Consider the following 21,202-nt stretch of genomic DNA (forward strand, 5'->3'; position numbering starts at 1 on the left):
GGAAACCTGTGTTTCTGTGTTTGTGTGAGGAAAGCAGGGAAAGAACGAAAACACACTGACAGGCTGAGTGTGTAGGCAATTAGTTGGTGTTATTTTGCTTGTGTAAGGATGTGTGGGTGTGTCACATGGATTTGTGCTTCGGTGCACGATTGTGTGTGTGTGTGTGTGTGTGTGTGTGTGTGTGTGTCTTGCACACTCATGCTGGGTGCAAGTGCAAAGTGGAGACAGACTTGTTTTTTTTAATCAGTGGGAGGCTGAATTTGCCCCAGGGTCCTCCTAGGGACTAATTAGTGCATGTGACTTCAGTTGAATAAATAAGGTAGAAAAACAGACACAGACCCGATTGCTAATGACTCATAAATACACAAATTTGTGTCACTCTGTCCAAATGAGAGATGGCCTTTTTTTTTTTAAATGCAAAGCATGCATGTTTGCAACAATGATGTTCAAAAGAGCAAGCATGGGCCCAGACTGCTGATACTGACCTGGAAATAAATACAGAGTAAAACACAGAACAGTGTTGATAAAACAAGCTATGAAGCCATGTATCTACACATGTTACTGCAGAGGTGTATATGCACTATTTATTGTTTATACCAAGTACAATTTTTATGGAAATGTTTAATAAAGATGTTAGGCTTTAGGTCCCTTTTTGAACCTTTGTTTAATTCCAGAAATAAACCTATTTCAGTCTTGAACATCTTCCAAAAATGAACTTTGTGGATCTCCTGCGATTGCAGTGCAGTTTATGGGCAGAACTGGAACTCGTGTCTAAATCTGTAAATCTACTAAATATTCAGTGAATTTGTATGAGGATCATTTTAATGGTTTCCAAACTCAGTCCAGTGTAATTCCAGAGAGGGCTTGATAATTATCTAACACATTATGCCGAAGTGCCATGATCGTTAACAAGAAATTTCATGTAAGCAGAGAGAATAAAATGAATTTTTTACCACAAAAAGCTGTTTTTTTTTCAGATATCTGGAGTGAGGAAACAGCAAGGCGAGAATCTGGTGTGAACCGTTACTTAAAAAGAACTCCTCTATTTAAAGAGACCACAGTTTTGCCTTCTTGTCCTTCTTGTTTTCATTTAGCTTTTCTTTTATATTCACAAATTTACCCTAAGCACAAAGTAACCAATCGAATGCACAGTTTCTCTCCTCGTGTCCTTTCCCCTTCGGTGAACCGAGTGAATTTTATTCACATTTGCTCTGACTGTTGCTTTAGCTGAGAAAGTAAAACATTTTTTAGGTATCTTCCATATCATCGTAGTGAGAGCTTCATAAGGTTTAAATGCTCCATCTGCTCTGTAGGTGTTGACATCTTTATGAGTCATGTTGGATTAGTGGGACACGAACGCTGCAATTTCAAGCAGTGCGAATTATCTTAAGGAAGCGTACCAATACTTCATTAATTCAAAACTAATAGATTGAGTAATTTGCCAACAGAATCGTGATCTCAATAAAAACAACATTAAATGCGACTTACATGAACTGCTCACGAAACCGAGCCTATAAAATCATGGTCTTTATAAATGCAAAATTAAATTAGACTTTGGAACGGTACCCTGGAGACAACATACATGTTTCTTCCAACTGCACTCATTAAAAATCCATGTTGCATCCAGTCCTCAAGCTTTCATTTCAGATAATAAACATATATTTTTAGCACTCATGCTTATATCCAGCTTTTTTAGGTTTGTGATCACCTCAAGCATCAGTGCAACACGGCAAGCAGTGGCCTTTTAATGAATAAGCACACACCAGGGTGACTGTCACTGTCAGGGAATGTGTGTGTGTGTGTGTGTGTGTGTGTTTCGGCTGCTCTTTAAAGCCTGCAGTTTAGGTGTTAATATTTAAACCTACCTTCGGCTGCAAGTGGGATACCTGAGGCAGAGACCTTGCACACACACAAACCCGCACGCACACACACAGCAACGGCCTGTCAGCAATCGGAGCCTGTGTCAAGGACATACAGTGTTTGGGTGCGAGATGGGATTGTGTCTTTGAGAGATTTCGAATAAAGAGCGAGAGAAAGGAAGAGAGACAGAGTGAGGGAGTGCATGAGCCTCTGTCAGTTGCTTCTCTCTGATTTGGTGTGAATTCCAGCATGTTTGTGTGGGTGTCATTAAATTCATGTGACAGGATTCGTGTCCAATCCTATATGCCGTAGTCAACGTGTGTCACTGTGCATGACTGTCGACGTCAGTGTTTGAGAAGCCAAGAAAGGGAAAAAGAGAAGCCTGGGGTAGAAAAGCTATAAAAATACTTTCTTGCATCTTTCCAGCAATGAAATTCCTTGATAAAATGAGATCGTTTCACAGCTACAGACGATTTGAACATTTACTTGTGAACAACAACAGCCAGTTTTTCCCTCTCTTTACTCCTACATGGCCATTATGTCTACGGTGTTGTGTTATTCACTTCCCAGCAAATACAAAACATTCCCCTAATGTCAGCATACGGTTCCTGTTTGTTTATTCGGTTTTGAGAACCCGATAATAACGTTCCAAGAATGTTCAAAAACGAACCTACCCAGAACATTGCAGTGTGCTTATACGTAACAAACTAAAGAACGTTCTCTAATGGATATATTTTATTTTAGCACCGTAATCCATGGACTTGAGACCATCCAAGTGCTTTTGTGTGATAAACTAATGCAACCTTATGCAAAATATTCTCTAGTGGTTATTTCTAGGCTTTCTTTTTTTATTATGGAATTATGGAACTGGGGGCACGGTGGCTTAGTGGTTAGCACGTTCGCCTCACAGCTCCAGGGTTGGGGGTTCGATTCCCGTCTCCGCCTTGTGTGTGTGGAGTTTGCATGTTCTCCCCGTGCCTCGGGGGTTTCCTCCGGGTACTCCGGTTTCCTCCCCCGGTCCAAAGACATGCATGGTAGGTTGATTGGCATCTCTGGAAAATTGTCCGTAGTGTGTGAGTGTGTGAGTGAATGAGAGTGTGTGTGCCCTGCGATGGGTTGGCACTCCGTCCAGTATCCTGCCTTGATGCCCAATGATGCCTGAGATCGAACAGGCTCAGGCTCCCCGTGACCCGAGAGTTTGGATAAGCGGTAGAAAATGAATGAATGAATGAATGAATGAATGAATTATGGATCTATTAGGGAATTTTTTATACTAGAGCTGAGCATGAGTATGATTATATATTCTTACATGATGTACGAGGATACAATCATATGTACTATAGGGTTATAACAGTGATTAAATGCATGAATATGTCAAATAAATTGTGAAAATTGAGGTTAGGAGAATGTTAACAAGGGAATATTAGAGGAATGTTAAGAGAAAGGTAGAGGAACATTCTGCAAACCTAAAAGAAACGTTTTATATGATGCTAATACAAAACAAACCAAAAATTGTTAGCTAGGATTCAGCCATATTGGTACAGATAAACAAGCTATTACAAAATGACACTTGAGTTGGGATTGTCTTGAAACTCTGAATGCATTTGGCTTGGATAAGTTAGCATAGGACACAAATATCAACGAGGACAGATGTGACACTGGGGGTCAGCCTATAGTGGAAGGAATAAAAGGCCAGAAGCACTGGACTGATGGAGAGAGGCGGAATTTCTTTGACATATAAGAGTGGGAAGGCAAGGGAACTTTGCAAGAGGTGTCACTGGAGGTCAATTCTGAAAAAAAAAAAGCTTTATATACAGCAGTATAGATAGAGGAAACAAACAAATAAGCATTTAGAACTATGAGAGTTGGCTCCTAATCTAGCACCATTAGCATTCATTTGCTAATTAATAATGACAGAATGAAATCATTCATCTTCTACCGCTTATCCGAACTACCTCGGGTCACGGGGAGCCTGTGCCTATCTCAGGCGTCATCAGGCATCAAAGCAGGATACACCCTGGACATAGTGCCAACCCATCGCAGGTCACACACACACACTCTCATACAGAATGAAATGAGTGAGTAAAAACTTGTGAAAATGAGTGAGTTTCCTTTTTAATTCTCAACCATTATTGATTACTTTATGCTTATAAATAATTAAATATTTGTATTTATAATAATTAATTATATAATATATAATTAAATAAAAAATATTCAGGTGATTATGTGGTATTGTTTTGTTTTGTAGAAGTACTTCAAGTTAATACTTTTAACTCGCAGCCAAATGAGACACATCTATTCTGAATGGGACGCAGGGACAATAAACACATATTTCATTATCCATGACTTTTTTTAAACAAGCCACATTGTAAGTTCACTAATCAGACCAGAAAGTGTAAATAAAACAAAACCTCTATGTGTCAGGGATCAGCGCGGACTTTCAGCCATGTGCTGTTATTGTTATTGTTGTTGTCACGTGTCTTCCCCGCCTTCGTCTGCTCCTCCCTGTCTCCACATCTGTTCCCAAATGTGTCTCATTGTCCTTTTTGTATAAATGTGAGCCGATGGCACTGCGGATTCATTGGTTACGTTAGTCAAGGTTAAGTTTCGTCATTTGTATTAGTTTAGTCCTCGTCCTTATTTACTGTCTTTATCTTTATCATTTATAAAACCCCATTCATTTGAAGCTATCCTGTGTATGGGTCCGTCTCCTTCCTTCCCTGATTGTGACACTATGAAAGTCTTTCAAATTATCTCTAAAGTTTTGTTTTTTAGGACACTCTTTGGTATTTTTTTATTTTACCCTTCAGCCTTATAATGAATGTAGCATGGCTAAACTCTGACTCACCAAGGGTTTTCTTTGCTCTCTATTATGATCTTTATTCTCTATATTACAGCAAATAACATTTGTGCTAATCTTACTCCCAAACGAGTGGCCTAACTTCATATAGCTGAGGATTATTTACCATAAATTCAAATTAAAGAATGTAAATCTTGTGATAATGACTATGCCCTACTATACACCTTGTTGTAGTATATATAGTGTGAGTAATGTGTTCACACTGAAATTCCATCAAGTATCTAATGATGCACTTATTCAACAGAAAAAAATGAATCTTGGACACTTCTTTGGACACTCAGTGCTCAAAGCACTGCTTATGTAGCCACTAAGTCAAACATTTCAAGATGGCTGACAACACTGTCATGGACAAGTCATCGTACAAATGAGGTCTTTCTAAATAATACCATGCTGGGTGATTTCAGCATTTTAAAAATTCACAGTATTTTGCTAAATTTAATTGGATTCAGTGTATTTGTATAGCATTTTTAACAGTTCACCTTGTCTCAAAGCAGGGTGTGGAAGCAGAATAAAGAGAGGTGACAGTGGTGAGGAAAACCTTCCAGAGATGATATGAGGAAGAAACCTTGAGAGGAACCAGACTCAGAAGTGAACCTCATCTTCATTTGGGTGACACTGGACAGTAAATAATGTCAATGTAAATAATGTCCTTTCTATAACAGTTATAGAGGCTCCTAAGGAAATAACAGGTCAGCGCAATTTCCGAAATCACCACAGACAAAGTATTCAAATGATCTCTGACGAAGACCCGACCACAAAGCCGAACGACACAACAGTATCTCAAAGACAGTGTGACAGCTAAAGCTAGCGGTGTCAGATTTTTGCATTTGACTTACATTTACATTTACAGCATTTGGCAGACGCCCTTATCCAGAGCGACGTACCGAAGTGCTTAAGTATCATTGGACTTCATTTGCCATTGACTTGGAACCTGCTCATACTTCCAATTAGTAAAACAGTTAGTTTTCCATTTGAGGTGGGACGACCTTAGTAAAACTGATACACTAGATATTAGAGTACATAGTGCATAGTTTGTAGTATGTCATTTGGGATGCAGCTTAGAGATGAGAGTTGACAAAACACAAGAGATGACTGTGATAAGGATTTAAAGATACAGTCTGCAACATTACTGAGCATTGCTGGAGAAAATACAATATGATGTTCCTGAGCTGCTGTGAGTCACTCTGGCAATTACACAGTCAGAGCTCTTGGGTTCGAATTGGCAGGGAATTTCAAACACACGTGACATTCTACTGCTCTGAAACGTCTGACATCACCGTAGCTGAAAATACAGCAAAAAAACCGTGTCCTCAAATATCTGGTGTGTTTTAATGCTGAGCCACAAGCAGCACAACAAAGAAGTCTTTCCCCTTTAACGGTCTTTGGGGCAGATAGCCTAAAGGCACAGAGAGAGCCACAGAAAACTTGTAAAGTATTGAAACACTGACAAGCATTTCCCTTTCACTTATATCTAAGCTAGTATTAGCCATAGCTTTCTTATCTGTTTCGATACTTCTGTAAAGCTGTTTCGAGACAATGTGAGTTGTTAAAAGCGTTATACAAATAAATTTAATTGAAATTAGCTGGTGGGGGGCACGGTGGCTTAATGGTTAGCACGTTCGCCTCACACCTCCAGGGTTGGGGGTTCGATTCCCGCCTCCGCCTTGTGTGTGTGGAGTTTGCATGTTCTCCCCGTGCCTCGGGGGTTTCCTCCGGGTACTCTGGTGTGAGTGAATGAGAGTGTGTGTGCCCTGCGATGTTTTTACATGTAGCGAACGACTACGTAAACGAAAACGTACAACTGATATGTTAAAGATGATAAGTCTGTTAGAATAATTTCAGCAGAACAGCAAAATCTCAGTATGGCTACTTGGTAGTATAATATACTCCGTTATACTGCAATCCTTGGCAACTCTTTCCAGTATAAAGCCATATTGAACTGAATGCCTATGTTTGAGCACTCAGATGAACTCAGGTTAGCAGACCAAAAGACAAACGCAGTTGTTTATATAAGCAGAAATGCCAAACATTTATGCCAACAACTGGAACTATGGCAACTTAAAAATAACGTGGCTAACAATGACATTAAGATAGTTAGCGGTGCTTCCTTTTAAGGGTTGCATGACTAGTCATCTTTTCCAGGTTTGAATTAAAAAGAGTTTTTTTAGAAGAGAGACAATTCCAGGGTCAGTCCGGTTTTTAGCATAACAAATAAGTGCAAAATCTGTACATTTCCTATGCGCTTATGTATCTAACATAAAAGCACAGCTAATATTGTTGACTCTGGGACTGAGAGTGTGCAGGGTGGAAGCTCTTGTCTGTCAGAGACATAGGACGGATGATGCTATGTCTACAGCTATGCAGGATGCTGTGAGTTTTCTCCAGGTTCAACTCTGAACTCAATAGCATCCAAAGTGCTTCTACAGGAGCATTTATCTTTTTGAAGCCAGTAATATAACGCATTGAGTGTAACAGTAATAGATGCCTTTACTTTTGTCACATGTACATTACAGCACAGTGGAATTCATTTCTTTGCATATCCCAACTTTTAGAGGTTGGGGTCAGAGCACAGGGTCAGCCATGTTACAGTGCTCCTGGAGCAGAGAGGGATGAGGGCCCTACTCAAGGAACCAACAGTGGCAGCTTGTCAATGCTGGAGCTTGAACCCTAATCCACCAATCAACAACACGGAGCCTTAATTACTTGAGCCACCATTGTCCAATTGTATTGTATTGTATGAGGCGCTGAATTAGAAAGCATAAAAGTATAGTATTACAATATTTACTAGCGGGGGGCACGGGGGATTAGTGGTTAGCACGTTCGCCTCACACCTCCAGGGTTGTGGGGTTCGATTCCCGCCTCCACCTTGTGTGTGTGGAGTTTGCATGTTCTCCCCGTGCCTCGGGGGTTTCCTCCGGGTACTCCGGTTTCCTCCCCCGGTCCAAAGACATGCATGGTAGGTTGATTGGCATCTCTGGAAAATTGTCCGTAGTGTGTGATTGCGTGAGTGAACGAGAGTGTGTGTGTGTGCCCTGTGATGGGTTGGCACTCCGTCCAGGGTGTATCCTGCCTTGATGCCCAATGACGCCTGAGATAGGCACAGGCTCCCCGTGACCCGAGGTAGTTCGGATAAGCGGTAGAAAATGAGTGAGTGAGTGAGAATATTTATTAGCTATGTCTACAATATACAGTGTATAAGCACAATTCATAGCTATGTTTTAACCAATTGAAAAGGCTAATGTACTAGCTGTAACTAAAAAAAACCCGGAGAAGAGACGGTTTGATGCTGTATATATATATCTCACCCTGCTTTTTCTTTGCTCTGCTAACTGCAGGCATACCAATCAGATTAAGAATGAGGTTATTCTTCTTGGAAGAACTCAGCCAGCTCTTTTGTAAAGAAATAAGATCTAAAGCAAACCCTTCCTCACATGACAGGAGCTGGAGACTTAAGCACACCAAGGGTGTCCTGGAGATTATCCCTGACTGTGTGCATTCCAAATCTCAAAGCTTTTTTTTTCTTTCTTTCTTTCTTTCTTTTTTTTTTTCAGTTGGACAACCTTCCCAGTTTCAAAGTGTTAGACTACACATAATGAACTAAGGGAGGAAAAAGGAAAAAGCTTCTACTACAAATTATTTCAATCAAAGTGTATTTAGAAACAAGATTTTAGAGGAATTGTTCAAATAGAATTCTTCTTCATCTATTGCTTGTAGTGCTGTGCTGGGGGTTCACCGCATGTGTATATGCCTACGATATAATTAACAACACATGGAGATTAAAAATCCGAACACAGCATTTTTTACCCCTCTGTTTACAGTATTTCTTCAATCTTTCATGCAAGTTGAAAAAAAAAACCAGTCTTTCTATTTGCACATTAAGGGTGCTTGTTTTCAGTGGCCTCAGCATGACACATTTTGTCAATTAATGTCCAAAATGATTTACTACACTGTACAAAACTAGTCATGAATAGCAATTGGGGGAACAGTTGTGTCTCTAGCAGACTGTTTATTTGAGAATGGTGGGAGTAAAACAGAGGACTTTAAGGCAACATATGGCCAGGGTGAGGGTCAGACAGATAAAATGTTGCCAGGCCAGGACAATTGTTAACCACAGCACGAATGAAATTCTAACACATCCACACAGAGTTGCAGATAGATGTCAGGAAGGCGGGCCTGCTTTTTTTTGTGTGTGAAGGATGTGGGGTGGGCAGAGGTGTGTGTGCGATGGAGAGAAAAAGAGAGAGAGAGAGGGAGAGAGGTTCTGAAATGGCCAGACACTCCCCTTTTCCTTCCAGCTCATTGCTGCCTTTGTGCTCAAGCAGAATGTAGGGTTTGTCTCTGTCTACCCCACAATCTGTGCCTCTCTGCACTGCCAGCTTTCTAATGATTTTCCAATGATTATTTAGGGGTGTTTGTATGTGTGTGTGCATGTGTGTGTGTGTGTGTGTGTGTGCGCGTGTGTGTGTGTGAGTACGGCCTGGCATTTATTACACGTCCATTCTCGAGTGCCTTCCTGACAATGTGGTCCCTTTCAGCTAAACTCAAACCCTTCCTCTTTGTTTTCTTTTTAAGATTGATTCCGTTCCTCCCCACCCCACTGACTTAACACACTTTCATGCATTAGAAAGTGTTAAGCTTTGTGTATACCTCTGTAGGAATATATGTGATTTGCTATAGACATTTAATATTCGCAGTCTGCCAGACACTCAGGAAAAAGAGCACGCATGTGAGATTTCAGAAAATGCCAAACCTATGACATGGCGAGTGAAAATCTATGCAGCTCCCAACCCCACCTCACTAAGACCTCATGAAAGCGCACATTTCACTTATCAGCTTATAGAAATGAGAAAACAGCGTCATATGTATTTTTGCTTTGCCAGAATCAGCAACAATATTAAACATGCGTCTAGATATTGCGCCTCTGGAAATTGACCCACCATGCCGTGCTTGTGCTCAGATTAAAGCCCCTAATTTGAAAGTGTCAGAATCTTTTTAGCGCCAGTCAACCACCATTTCCAAATTCCCTGTTTGAGTGATGTTTGACTTTGCCTCATATTCCGAAACTTCGACCTTTGATAGAACTCTGAAGCTGCTATCATACTTGCAGGCATTTGAATTATCAGGTGTATTTGCTGTCAGACTGTGAGGCAGATAGAGGTTGCAATATTGTTGTGTGTGTGTGTGTGTGTTCATTGGCCAAGCATATTCACTGGGGCCCAAGCAGAGAGCTGGGGTGTAAGTGTGCGGCACGATGAAAGATTTACAAAGTCTCACGTATGCTTCTGCATTACAAAAGCCTTCCGTTTAGTTGCCCCTTGCATCCCTAATTGGCCCTGTTTCTCCCAGTGCTGGGAAAGAGCAGACGCTAGGAGGAGGGCTGAGGTATGTTACCCTGCATCTCTCCATCATATGCCTGAGTTGTTTTTCTGTCTAACTGTTCTCTTTTTTTTATAGTCTCTCTCCTTCCCTTGCTCACTATCTACCGCTTTTATCCACACCTAAGCGTAATCTCGGGCCATACAATTTATTTTTATAGACAACTTATAAGTAGAGAAATGCCTCCTTTCCGTTCTAAGCATACGGCTTTTATTTTATCATCCTTAGCACCTGAAAGCAAATTTGTCATATTGCATGTAAATAGTTCAGAATCGTTTATAGTCCAGGACTTTTTTCTCCTGTTCAAAAGATAAGGAGACATGACTTTGAGGTATGTTGCTTTGAAAAATTCAGCATTAAAAATGATGAATGGATTTCTTAGACAACCCAACAGAAGTTCAAAGGGCTGCACAAACCATGATGGGGGAAAAAAAAGAACATGAGGGAGAAAAGAGTGGTGTATGAACACTCCACACACCACAAGCTTTAATCAGAACTTGTGACCCCCTCCCAACCTACCACCCCTGGAGAAGAAGTGATGGATTTTCCCTCCCCTCCATACACGGCCTCCTTTATACTCTGCAGTAGACCAGATCTTCATTGTGAATCCATGGCAATAGTTTCCTTGCCTAAAAAAAAGTCTATTCAGAGCCTGAGTGCTAGGAGGGAAATCTCTGTACCTGGAGACCTTTTTTTTTTCTTGACAGCTCTCCATAAATTGCCCTGCTCGGTCAAGTCTACCCTTCCAGCCCACATCATGTGCCCTGACAACCAGTGAAAGCAACTGAAGCCCAATAGATATTTGTGGTTTTTGTCATTGGTATAAATAAATGTCAAAAGGCGAGTATAAGTGTATGTACACTGCTAAATTTAGAGTCTGGATTCAAGAAGAATTAAACCGCCAAACAATATAGTATAAGATGAAAGAGGACCTATTTTCCCTCACACACTATTTTTCTCTTGCAGCATACCTACCGAACCAAAGATCATGGGTCAGGCTTATACCTTATAATTCCTGATAATCTTGAAGTTATCCTAGTTCAATCTGTGGAAAACAAACCTGTGTTTATAGATTAATGAATTAGGGGCATGGAAGCCTTTATTATCGCCACATATACATTAAAGTACAGTGGAATTCTTTTCTTTGCATGACACAACTGACGAAGTTGGGGTCAGAGCACAGGGGCAGCTATGTTACAGCACTCCTGGAGCAAAGAGGGTTAAGAGCCTTGCTCAAGGGCCCAACAGTGGCAGAACACAGATCCTCCAGTCAACAACCCAGAGCCTTATCCACTTGAGCCACCACAGCGCCCATTAGACTGCTATAATACATGTTAATGTATTAGCTCTTGATGCCTGTTAATTAGCATGTTGGCCTGTTTACAATGCTAATTCACATTTTATTGTTCGGTACAACATTTATATACTGTATGGGTTTACTATAATGATGTTTATAGTGATAATTTAATAGAAATGTGCTGGTATTGCTGGTTTTGCCTTCACTGTCTCTAAGAGGCTGTAAAAATACTGTTCCAGCATGACAATATCCCTTGTACACAAAACAAAGACATGGTTTGCCAAGACTGGAGTAGAAGAACCTGAGTGTCGTGCACAGAGCCGTGATCTCAACAACACTGAACTCCTTTGGGATAAACTGAAACACAGACTTTACCCCAGACCTCCTCAGACGCCATCATCAGAGCCTGATCTCACTAATGCTCTTGTGGTTGAATGATCACAAATCCCCAAAGCCACACTCCAACATCTTGTGGAAAGCCTTCCTGGAAGAGTGGAGATTATTATAGGGAGGAAGGAGTTCGATATGGAATAAGACGTTCAACCAGCATATATAAATACTTTTGGCCAGATAATGTATGTGGTACAATAATCTGCAGCAGAGTCAAGTCAAGTCAAGAAGACTTTTATTGTCATTTCATCCATAAATAGCTTACGCAGTACATAGTGAAATGAGACAATGTTTTCTACAGGACCATGGCATAAAACAACACAGAACTACACAGAGCTAAGGACGTAAGAATGTCAGAGTGTCTTGTTCATAAATTCCTGGTTACTGCTCAGGAGTTCCAGGATACACAAGTGCACATTTTGTCTAAATAGTAGTTATAGAATAGAAGCCTTTTTTTTGTCATATATACTACAGCACAACAAAATAATTTCTTCACATATACCAATTTTTATGAGGTTAGGGTCAGAGCACAGGTGTAGCCATGATATAGGACCACTAGAGCAGTAAGGGTTAAGGGCCTTGCTTAAGGGCCCAACAATGGCAGCTTGGCAATGTTGGGGCTTGAACCCAGATCCTCTGATCACCAACTGAGAGCCTTTACTGCTTGAGCCTCCACTGCCAGGCTATATTGTAGAAGGGAAATTATTTACAGTCACACTATTTTTACATATTGTCACCACACAACTTTTATGACTTTTATTATGACTTCTGTACATTTATTTTTTTACACACAGCCACACTAACTGCTCCTAACTCATATCTAGCATACAGATTTAAACTGCTAACTTACAATCTCCAATAACTTGGAGAGTCATGTATATGTTATGTATATTTGTGCTATTTTGTGACAATATTGTGCACTATAAGTCTTAGTCCTCTCTTTTGCCCTTTTGCTGTTGTGACACCAAATTCCCCCTTAGGGCTTAATAAAGTACTCTCTACCCTATTCTCTGGTGTCAACCAGATGAGGATGGCTTTCTTTTTGAGTCTGGTTCCTGAAAAGGTTTCTTCCTTATTTTGTCTCAGGGAGTTTTTCCTTGAATCCACCGCCTCTAGACCGCTCATGAGGAATACATTTATATGTTTAAAATTCATATTTGGAATTTATATGCTTTGTTACAACGCTTATTGTTAAAAATTCTATACCTATAAATTTGAATGGAATTGAATTTTTATTTATATTATTACCAGTTCACTGGGGGCACGGTGGCTTAGTGGTTAGCATGTTCGTCTCACACCTCCAGGGTTGGGGGTTCGATTCCCGCCTCCGCCTTGTGTGTGTGGAGTTCGCATGTTCTCCCCGTGCCTCGGGGGTTTCCTCCGCTGGTCCAAAGACATGCATGGTAGGTTGAGTGGCATCTCTGGAAAATTGTGTGTGATTGTGTGAGTGAATGAGAGTGTGTGTGCCCTGTGATGGGTTGGCACTCAGTCCTGGGTGTATCCAGCCTTGATGCCCGATGACGCCTCAGATAGGCACAGGCTCCCCGTGACCCGAGGTAGTTCAGATAAGTGGTAGAATATGAGTGAGTGAGAGTATTACCAGTTCATTTAAGGAACCTAATCTGCAATATGCAGACAATATGCATCCTGCAGAAAATAATCCAGTGTAGACCATGTATGAAGATTTGCTTTTTCATGCCATCATAAGCCTCACATTTTTTAAATACCTTGAAATCTCTTCTTTTATTATTATTATTATTATTATTATTATTATTATTATTATTATTATTATTATTATTATTATTATCTTACTATTATAAATTATAAACTTAGAATAAATTCTTCAAAAGGATATTTTTGACATCCCCATTATCACTTATCATGGAACTTTCTAGCCATTAACAAATACTCCTTTATACCATGAGAAAGATTATACATTGATTCTTCTACATTTTTAGAGAAAATAAAAGTCTTGTGATGAAGAAGAAGAAGAAGAAGAAGAAGAAGAAGAAGAAGAAGACGAAGAAAGAAGATGTCACCAAAGATGTCTAAGCCTTGATCTTCCAGCCTTGCTCTAAACCTGCCTCGATCTTTGGTGCCATGGTCAGACTTCCAGACATACCTAGCAACACCATTATCCTCAGCCTAGTATCCTCGTTCATTCTTGCTGATGTAGCAGAACAGGGGATGCATATTAAACATATGCACTCTGTCTTGCATTAAGTATTCATGCCTGACGTGAGGTCCCTGAATGAAGGTGGGCTCAGCATCTCCAAAAAGATTGACAGTTCATGAGTTGGGACCTACTGCCTACACTCAAATATTGATGCTAATGGGAAGCGGTGGAGGGATTTGTGTCAGCGGGACATGCCACAAATCTACGCTGCCTGTCAGGTTTGCCGAGCCAGATGGGACAAGGCACTGACAGAAGAGGATCTTTTCTGTTAGAGCTTATCAGTCTCAACCATCTACAACTACGGTGACCTCGATGAGAGTAAAGATCTCAGAGAGTGAGGTGGTTTGTATGTTCGTTGACTTTACACACATCAACAACAATACAAATGAAACCAGGAAATGAAAAAATGTCTGTGTTATGAATTAAAGTAATGTTGAGACAAAGATATACAAATCTGAGCTTCCAAGTTTTCATAAAGTCTGATCTCCAAAATCTACATGAGTTAATTAGTTCATCTTCAGGCAGGGATGCCAGTTGCATGAAGTTTACCCCAAATCAGGATAGATTGGCTGGATAGACTGCAGGTGTAAAAGTGTTAGTACTTAGTCTTGTTCTTGTTCTAGAGATATAATGATATAGAAATATAATGTTTTTTTTAACAAAGGCAAACAAATGTAAGTGTAGCTCGTGCATGTACAATGTATGAACCATTGCTGTTATATTACAAAAATTGTGTGAGAAGAAAGTGAATTTTACACAAATTGTAAGTATCAGGCAAGGACAAAAAGGTATAAATTGCAGATGGTACAAATAACATTTTTCCAGTCCCTATTTTTGGAGGGGTTAATTTCACACCTTTTGTGCTATAGTTAAAGACATTTTAAAGACATCTTGCAACGCTACCTCCAAAACATCAATTCACATGCTCTTGTCATGTGCACAGAGGAGTTTCAGGTCAGGTTGGTTAAGCTCAAGATCTTACATTTGTGACCTGACTTTAACAGGTATTCAACAGGTTATGAAAGGACACATTAACTCGTAACTGGAGGTCAATGCTTTCCTCTATTGCCATTCTTTTCTGTCAAATGCATCCTTAGATATGTTAAACATGGAGAGAAGAAGCATTGTGAGATTTGAGCATGGTGCCATACACACGCTTTAACTCACACCCATACCATCTTGCTGAATACTATAGCTTGGTCAGGCCAGGACCTGCGTGTTTATACGGGCGAGACAGGCCATCCAGTGGGACATATCTTTACAAAATCAAATTAAATGAGGTGCCACGAAGACATGTGAAGATTAGCTGTGTGGAGAAGGTGCAAATCCCTGGGCAGTAAATTTTGATGAAAATACCAGAAAATCACAGTTATTGCCAGGAGCAGAAAACTGCTTGTTAGAGCTACTTGCCTGAAGTCATCTCTCTCTCTCCCGCTCTCTCTCTCTCTCTCTCTCTCACACACACACACACACAGACACAATAGTAAGAGCATTGCAGCACACTACAATTAGAATTCTTACACTCATGTTTGCTTTGAGTGAAACCATACAGTACAGATCAAAACCACTCCAAATTACTGCTAGAAAAAAGTAGAAATACTTTGGAAAAATTTTTTTAATCATTATTCATCATCATGATCATCATCATCATCATCATCATTGTCATCGTCATCATCATCAGTAAATGTTTTAACATGAAACTGGAGGAACTCACATGGAGAACATGTAAAATTCAACACAGACACTAACCCAAGCAATGGGCCGAGCTACATGGACCCTGTAAGCTGCTACCAACACTTTTGCCTGGTTCTTCTTCTTCTTCTTCTTTTTCTTCTTCTCATTATTATTATTATTATTAGCAGCAGCAGTACTACAAGTACTTGTATGTATGTTTGTTTGTTTGTTTAAGGTAACCCAACGTAAATTATGGATTTATTAATAACCTTACACAATTTCGTTTTTGATTGTCTCCACTTTATGACATTTCAGCATTCGCAAGTTAAAACCTTGACAAACATTTTGAAAATAATTTTAGCATAATTTATATTTTTCTGAGTATAAAGCAGGGCATGCATATGAATATAATCAAAGGAAATGAACGATTTCTTTTATTATTATAATAATTAAAATGATGAATATGATTATGGGGGCACGGTGGCTTAGTGGTTAGCACGTTCGCCTCACACCTCCAGGGTTGGGGTTCGATTCCCGCCTCCACCTTGTGTGTGTGGAGTTTGCATGTTCTCCCCGTGCCTCGGGGGTTTCCTCCAGGTACTCCGGTTTCCTCCCCCGTTCCAAAGACATGCATGGTAGGTTGATTGGCATCTCTGGAAAATTGTCCCTAGTGTGTGATTGCGTGAGTGAATGAGTGTGTGTGTGTGCCCTGCGATGGGTTGGCACTCCGTCCAGGGTGTATCCTGCCTTGATGCCCGATGACGCCTGAGATAGGCACAGGCTCCCCGTGACCCGAGGTAGTTCAGATAAGCGGTAGAAGATGAATGAATGAATGAATGAATATGATTATTGCTGTTCACAGAGAGATTTTTAAAAATGGTGGAAAAAGTGTAAATGCTTTCTTCAGGTCTGATAGATTGAAAACATGACACCACCGTGTTGTTAGAGGTCTAATAGTGCATATTTGTACAATAATAAGTTCATATTTTACATTTCCATTTCAGTATTCCAGTTCTAACACGTGTGTGATTAACCTCAGTTTAAAATCTTGCTGAAAAGTGCAAAATATTTGTTGGATTTGATTAACAGCCTTTTACTATGTCACAAGTAAAAGTAAACAAAATGTGAGTTGTTTAAACTTTTCAAGCCCTGCATATGATGTGTAATGATTTTCTGTCATGTTCTGAAATAAAAAATAATACATCCCGGCAAGACCAAAAGCAATTAGTAAAAATTTAAATTGTTCTCTGTCGTTTCGAAGAACCTTAAATAGTGCGCCATTGTTGAAACGGTGCACCTGAAATAATACAAGCCTAATTACATAATAACTGTGGTAATTAGGCTACTCGTGTCATTAAATTTGAGTCGGGCTGCTCTTAAATCGTATGTTTGTAATATCTGTCATGCTATGGCAGACATATGACGAAGATTTTCTCACTAATTATTAGCAGACAGAATTTCAGCTACACCTCATTAAAATGTTCCGGATAAATCATTGTGTAATGCCATAGATTACAGTAGAGAGGTCTGAAAACTGTATTTTCTATTCATTGAACATTATCATTTACATCATTTGAATGATTTAAAACGTGAGGGATGCCGCCGTGCTCGTCTTCCCTTCACTTCTGGCTGTGGAAACCACAACTTGAGTTCAGAGGACAATTCATTATATAACACCGTACCTGAGGACTGGGAAGAGGTAACTTCAAGGCTAACATTTATTGCTCTGTTTATGAGTAGTATGTGAATTTGTATTTAGTTGAATGAGGACATCTTGTTTTCCAGATCTTAATTATTTCCCACAGATTTGATCTCTGTGTTTTAGTCATATAAGTAGTTAGTTTGTTAGTTTGCTCATGAAAATGCTAGTTGTTGATTTCAGGAAATAAATAAATACATAACATACATTCAAACATACATATATACATACATATATACACACATACATACTACACAGTACTAAGTCTCGAGGATTAAATGCAATCAAAATTCTTCCCTATGCCAGGTTCCCCAGATTCCATAGAAAATTTGAAGTATTCTTGCATGGCCTGTACCCCAGTAGTGGGCAAGAAGCACCTCTGCCAAGGGTCACGGGATATTGCTGTCAATGTATACATTGATTATTAAACGCAAGATGTAAAGTAGGGGGGGCACAGTGGCTTAGTGGTTAGCACGTTCGCCTCACACCTCCAGGGTTAGGGGTTCGATTCTCACCTCCGCCTTGTGTGTGTGAGTTTGCATGTTCTCCCCGTGCCTCGGGGGTTTCCTCCGGGCACTCCGGTTTCCTCCCCCGGTCCAAAGACATGCATGGTAGGTTGATTGGCATCTCTGGAAAATTGTCCCTAGTGTGTGATTGCGTGAGTGAATGAGAGAGTGTGTGTGTGCCCTGCGATGGGTTGGCACTCCGTCCAGGGTGTATCCTGCCTTGATGCCCGATGACGCCTGAGATAGACACAGGCTCCCCGTGACCCGAGATAGTTCGGATAAGCGGTAGAAGATGTGTGAGTGAGTGAGTGAGTGAGTGAGAGATGTAAAGTAAAGAAGAAGAATAGAAGCTTTTCATTGTCATTTCAACCATATATCAGAATCAGATTCAGAATCAGGTTTATTGGCCATGTGTGTTGACACACACAAGGAATTTGGTTCCAGCTGTTTGTGACTCTCAAAAGTACAGACATAAATAACACTATGCTATACATTTAGCTTGGACTATACAAGACAAGACAAAACAGATTATAGAAGACGATACAGACGACGAGATACAATATAGACAGTACGAGTATTAAATATGAATACAGAATATATGACTGATCAGTTATGTACATAATGTAGTGTACATAACAATATTGTGCAGTATTATGCTTTTTTGTACAATATACAGCAGCAGTAGTGTGTGTAACGTATACTGATGAAGTGTCGACTGACAGTTCTGATAATGCAGTACTTATAGATATGAAGCAGGGAATATATTTATGGTGAGTTGTTGATCAGGGTGATTTCCTGGGAAAGAAACTGTTCCTGTGTCTGGCAGTTTTGATAAATAAAGTTCTGTAGCGCCTGAGAGAAGGGAGGAGCTGAAAGAGGTTGTGTCCAGGGTGTGAAGCGTCAGTAGTGATTTTTCCTGCCCGGTTTCTGGTTCTTATATGGTACAGGTCCTGTGGAGTTGGACAGGGAAGCACCAAATATATTACAGGACAGATTCAATGACTGCAGTGTAGAACTGCATAAACAGCTCCTGTGGCAGACTGTACTTCCTAAATTGATGTAGAAAGCACATCCTAAGCTGGGCCTTTTTGAGAATGGAGTTTATGTTGGACTCCCATTTCAGGTCCCATTTCAGTAACTTGAAGGACTCCACAGATGACACAGGGCTGTTTGATGTTGTAAAAGGGAGTAGTGTTAAGGGGTATTTCCTAAAGTCCACTATCATCTCCAGTTTTAAGTGTGTTTAGCTCTAGGCTGTTCTGACTACACCATAGCACCAGCCGCTTCACCTTCTGTTGATATGCAGAATCGTTGCCATCTTGGATGAGTCAGATGAGCGTAGTATATATATATACGTAGCTATAGATATATATGATATAGTTTATGCGGTACATAGTTAACTGAAACAATGCTCCTCTAGGACCCTGGTGCTATATATGAACAACACAGATGGTGGTGCTGTAAACACAGATGTATACTGAATATGTGTGTGCGTGTGTGTGCGTGTGTGTGCGTGTGTGTGTGTGTGTGTGTGTGTTCAGTTCTGAGTGTCGAGGAGTCGGATGGCTTGGGGAAAGAAACCGACACAGTCTGGTTGTGAAGGCCCGGGGTGTTTCGGTACCTTTTCCCAGATGGCAGAAGGGTAAAGAGTGTGTATGAGAGGTGTGTGGGGTCATCCTATGTTTTTGGCTTTGCGCATGCTACATGTGGTGTATGTCTGTGATAGAGGGAAGACAGACTCAGATGATCTTTTCATCTGTCCTTACTATCTACTGCAGGATCTTGCAATCTGAGACGTTGCAATTCCCAAACCAGGCAGTGATGCAGCTGGTCAGGATGCTCTCGATGTTTCCTCTGTAAAACGTGGTCAGAATGGGTGGTGGGAGATGAGCTTTCCTCAGCCTATGTAAAAATTAGAGACACTGCTGGACTTAAGTTGATACAGTGCTTACATAAGATGAATGAATGATTTGTGAGGATGGGATACTAGTCCATTCACAAGCATTCACAGCCCGGGGCACTTCAGTGTAGCCAATCTAATGGCATGTTTTGTGAAGCTGGAGGGAGCCAGAGAACCCAGAAAAAACAATAGACATGGGGTGATCTCATGTATGTGCAAGTCTGCTAAGTGCACCACTATTATCCTTTTGCAACAGTAATGGTAGATTCAGCGCCACAGGATTTAATTTACTTCATCCTTGCACAGTGTGTACATGTTTGCTGGCTGAAATTTTAAGTCTTGTGTAAAAGCTACTGTTTGCTATTTCATGTATTTCATTGCCCGCTCAAAAAACACAGATGTCTCTGTGGGAGACAAAGCAATTGGGAGACAATTGTACCCCTGGAAGAATGAAACACATTAGTGAATATTTAACCCCTACAGGGAGTAAAATGGTGGATGGGTGGTTAGGCTACTTGTGTCATATGTTGCACTTACATACACGTCAGCATGTATGAACAATTAGACAATATTCAACGACTTTTTTGCCCATACAAATCCAGCCAAAGAGACAAAATGAAGAAAAACAAAAGCCTGTCTAAAACACTCATAGATAGATAGCAGATAGATCATTTAGATCAAGTGGTGATCACAGATAAGTTAACATACCAAAGTGACATAAGTTACATAGCAAAAGGTAAATTATATGTATGAACAAGGGCACATTCTAGTTCATTTCAATCACTGGCTTAATTGAAGTCAACCTTTTTAGTTAATATAAAGTTTTACAGTAAAACGTAACAGCTATTTTAAGTTTTAACTGTCAAGACAAGATTTGGATATTTAACTCAAGTCAACTAAACACAACTTATAAAGGTTTTAAAAAATAAACTTAAATCCATTAATAAAACAACATTTTCAGTTTACTCACATTTTTAAGCCAGCAGGTGAATTTTAATTTAAACTTATTGAACCAAGAAGCTTTATTTAGCCAAGATTAACCACTGTGAAGTGTCTTAGTGTGGTCATTATTTGTCTAAGTGAAATGAGTCTCTAAGACATAATAAGCATAATAACAATGATCCATTGTTAAAGAAAATAAAAGCAAATTTCTCATAATTACATTAATGAAAATGGTTAGTTTTGATAAAGACATCAGAAAGTTGGAAAAGCATTCATAAATAATTTCTCCAGGTTTGACACATTTGGGGATTATTTCACTTCAATGCTATAGAGTGAGAGAGGCCTAGAGTGATGATCTCTATCTGCAGTTTTCCCAGTACTACACCATAGCATATTCATTTTTTTTTAATATCAATATCTCAGTATTCTGTCTTAGTAACTCTGATTACATGCTTGTCTCTCTCTCTCTCTCTAATCTTTTGTGATGAGATTATATCTTAATATGGAAGATATGACTACATT

Source organism: Tachysurus vachellii, chromosome 24 (genome assembly GCF_030014155.1).
Source record: "Tachysurus vachellii isolate PV-2020 chromosome 24, HZAU_Pvac_v1, whole genome shotgun sequence".
NCBI lineage: Eukaryota > Metazoa > Chordata > Actinopteri > Siluriformes > Bagridae > Tachysurus > Tachysurus vachellii.